The sequence below is a fragment of the Olea europaea genome, unplaced genomic scaffold, assembly GCF_002742605.1.
Source record: "Olea europaea var. sylvestris unplaced genomic scaffold, O_europaea_v1 scaffold713, whole genome shotgun sequence".
NCBI classification, from domain to species: Eukaryota; Viridiplantae; Streptophyta; class Magnoliopsida; order Lamiales; family Oleaceae; genus Olea; species Olea europaea.
In genome coordinates this window covers 199,616-203,907 of record NW_019265529.1, presented here as the reverse complement: position 1 = coordinate 203,907, position 4,292 = coordinate 199,616, and the positions used below count along the sequence as shown (strand labels likewise).

Genomic DNA, 4,292 nt, shown 5'->3' with positions numbered 1-4,292 from the left:
GCTTGAATGATCATAGTATCAACCTAATATGACAACGAACAGGAGCTCACGGATTCATAAAAATATAGATATTCAAATGATGAGAATAATACCTTAAGCAACACTCAATATTTATTAGCTTTTATTTGTATTGAGAAAAGTATAGTTAACTACCAAAAAGCACTAATGCCCCTTTTGATTGCACAAAATTTTCTATGGATCTAGGAATTCGAATTCGAGCTTCCACTTTTGGCTTGTTTGATTAACAAAATTTTTCAAGGAATTGATTTTCCATGAATTTTTAGGTACAACACCTTAAAGCGTGATTTTCCACGTTTCATTTTCCTAGGGGATAGGTGGTTTTTTATTTTCCGCCCTTTTTTTTTTTTTGCTTTTTTTTTTTAATTGTTGGCAATGAGAACAAATTCTAAGAACAATTGTAAAAGAGGATATCTCTAAAATTGACAATTTTCATGTAAAACAAAGTCAAACAAACATCAAAATATAGATATTTTTTTATCCCTTTTTTTCCATTTTTTTTTTGGTTGACAATGGAAACAAATTCTAAGAATAATGGTAGAAGTGGATATCCCTTAAATTAACAATTTTCATGTAAAACAAAGTCAAACGAATACCAAAAACACTTTTACTTCAATATTTTTCACATGGAAAATTATACCAATCAAACACAATAATTTACAATTTCCACGAAAATAATTTATAGGTAATTTAATTCCCTGAAATTCATTTTCTTTCTACCCAAATTTCATTTTCGCAATCAAACAGACCCTAACTAGAAAATGGCAGATAAAACAACCAAAGAGACTCCATAATCCATAGAATGACCAAAAAAGAATGATATTATTTAGAGGGTATTTGCAGGAATTAAAATTAGATTGTGATAGAAATTTTTAAAATATGTGATTGAAAAGTTGTGAGACCCTTCAAAGACATTGTTAATATTGATTGTTTGACTTTGACTTAAATTAAAGTCATTTTAATCTGAACCAAACAGACACTTAGAATAACACCGTACTTCAAGCTTAATTAAATTGATTCTCACTCTTAACAAAATGAATTGAATTGTAAAGTGAAAGCTCCATAAAGGAAAAACTGAACTTAATACCAACTTTTTGTATTAGAGTAACCAACCAACTGCTATTTCTAATTTACTGAACAAAGAATTATGACTCTATGCATCAACTTCCATATTATTTTACGATATTAGCAGCATAACTTCTGTTAATTTGAGTTCGGACCGCAAGAAAAATAAGAATGGCAACTAATCAAGATTTTTACCAATTAAGAGGTAGCAATGGTAAAAAACTAAAAAGTAAAGTTTTGTTTCTTACTACAAGACCTTACTGCAAAGCATTTTGCAAAAGCCCGATGTGAGAATTTCTCCAGCAAATAACAAGTTCAATTTCCTACATGCAGTGATGTTGTTTAACACCATATAAAGAAATCCAAAATTTGTCATAAGAATCGAAATTTTGGGTGTCTTGATAATGTGTGCAAGCAATAGCAAGGATTTCTGAAAGACGTTGATAGCTTCCATATACCTTTCATCACAAGGTCACTTTAATTTTTAGCTTCTGTTTTCTTATTAAAAAGCGAAGTAAGGTTGAAGGCATCTATAAAATAAAACGATTAAAGAAAAACTACAAAACAAATCTTGAGAAGCAAGACCAGAGATAAGTTCAGTCAGTTGACTTCTCACCCCTCTCATCAGTTCCATGACAGCATTGTTATGGACACACTCAATTTTCTGCAAGGCATTAAATGATTAGCTTAGCTTGTAAAAAAAAACCCCCCCCCCCCCCCCCCCCCCCCCCCAAGTTTCTTTTATCATTTTTTCACAGGCTGAAGAGGAAGATGTGAAATGTGCAAAATAATAATAATAATAATAAAAATGAACATTCAGCCTGCTAACGCAGTAAAGCCCTTGTTTGAACCCCATTTTGGAGGAGAAATTGAATTTTTGAATAGCGTATTGATGGGAAATGTGTGATTAAAAAATAAGAAAAAATTTTTATTTGCGAATAATATTATTTCATTAAAAAATGTATGGTTGAAATGGTGTCAAATCACTGTTGAAAAATATATTTTGTTGAACAATGGGGCTCAAATAAGGGGAAAACCAAATTTGACAACCATATCATTCTGTTTGAGCCGCGTCATTTTAATTACACGTTCTTTAATAAAATAATATTACTTGGAAATCCAATCCAAAATTTTTCCTTAATTTTTAATCACTCATTCTCCATCAATTTACTATTCCAAAATGCATTCTTTTATAATGTGGCTCAAACACACACTATATGCGCTATTAAAAAGGAAAATAAGCCCAAAAAGTAACTCCATTTTTTATTAAGTAACATTAACAAGTCCATACACAATTATAACATATACACTTATATTGACGGATAAAGGGTTAATTTCACAAACGGTCACTGAACTATAGAGAAAATTACAAAACGGTCACTAAAGTTTAAAATTTTCAGTAACGGTCATTGAAGTTTTGGGGCGCTTTCAAAAATGGTCACTGAAGTTTAAAACTTGCAAAAACGGTCACTGAAACTTAAAAACTTTCAGAAATAACTTTCAGAAACGCTCACTGAAGTTTTTTTTTCCAGTTTTTTGGGCTACTTTTGCTACAACTTTTCTATCATTTTCGACCACCGATACCACCAAATTTCGATACCATTGAAAATCTCACAATGTTCTCTTCCATTACTACCCAAAATTTCCTCGTAAATCCAAGGAATTTGACCGAAAAATCGCCAAAAAATTTTAAAAATCTGTCAAAATCTTCATATTTTTGGCTATTTTTGTGGCGATTTTCCTGTGAATTCTAACCACCAAACCTGCTAATTTTGGGTGGTAATTGAAGAGGAGATTGTAGGTTTTCCAACGGTATCAAAATTCGGCAAAATTGATGGTCGGAAGTTGCTGGAAAGTTGCCGCAAAAATCGCCCAAAAAACTGAAAAATTTGCCCAGATTTTCTTCTTTCCGAGTAGCCAATTTTGTGAGTTTATTCCAATCGAATCCTTTGGAGTTTGGGGGATATTTTTAATAGTAATTGAAGAGGACGTTGTAGGCTTTCCAACGGTATCAAAATCCGATGGTATTGGTAGCCGGAAGTTGCAGAAAAGTTGCCTCAAAGTAGACCATAAAATCTGAAAAATATGCCCAGATTTTCACCTTTTCGGGTAGCCAATTTTGTGGGTTTATTTCGGCCGAATCCTTTGGAGTTTGGGGGAGATTTTTGATGATAATTGAAGAGGACATTGTAAGCTTTCCAACGGTATCAAAATCCAGTGGCATTGGTGGTTGGAAGTTGTCCAAAAATTGCCTCAAAAATAGCCTAAAAAATCAGTGACCACTTTTGAAAGTTTTTAAACTTCAGTGACCATTTTTGAAAGTGCTTGGAAACTTAAGTGACCCCTACTGAAAGTTTTAAATTTCAGTGACCGTTTTGTAATTTTTGCCTAAGTTCAGTGACCATTTGTGAAATTAACCCACGGATAAATACTAATAAGTTGAGAAAAATTACCTGTCTAGCTGAATCAGCAGTAGAGAACTCCTTCCAGAAGTCCTGTAATACAAGCCAAAAAAGGTCATCATCAAATCACCCAGACATCAAATAACGATTTATGAAGTTGCAACAATTAAGGAAATGGGGAGAATTAAAACAAAAAAATTACAAAGAAAAATACCTACACTTTGGATAGCTTGCCTTCATCCAAGGCTTTAACAAGTCAAAACCCGCTAGGATTTCGAACAGCAGTAACATTCTTCTTGCTCGAAATCATCCGCCAGTCGACGCCATCGAAGTCACAGCTCTTCTCGAGCTAGGGTTTGGAAAGAAAGCGAAAAAAAGAAAAAAAACAACACAGGGGTTTAACAACGTAAGAGTTAAGAGTCTTGAGTTAATTTTTCCAATGGTCTAAACTTAGGTTAATGTTTTTAATTCATAACTCAAGTTTAAAATGTCAATTTCTAATTATTGAACTTAGATTCATATTTTCGATTGCTCACTGAGGTTTAATATGACGAGTTTTGGCTACTGAACTTTGAAAAATATTGCACATTGCTCACATAAATTCGATATTTTTCAAAGTTCAACATTCGTACAGCATGTTCCAAAGTTTTGTGATCAAAACTCGACATTTTGAACTTTGGTGAGCAATCAAAAATATGGACATAAGTTCAGTGATCAAAACTCGATATTTTAAACTTCAATAACCATTCAAAAATATGGGTCTAAGTTCAGTGACCATTGGAACAATTAATTCTCATAGTTTTGTAG

At 32.5% G+C, this 4,292-nt stretch overlaps 1 pseudogene; it reads right to left on the bottom strand.

Annotated features, from left to right (window-relative positions):
- The window catches only part of LOC111390763, a 9,084-nt pseudogene that overhangs the window by 2,162 nt on the left and 2,630 nt on the right, over nt 1-4,292 (bottom strand).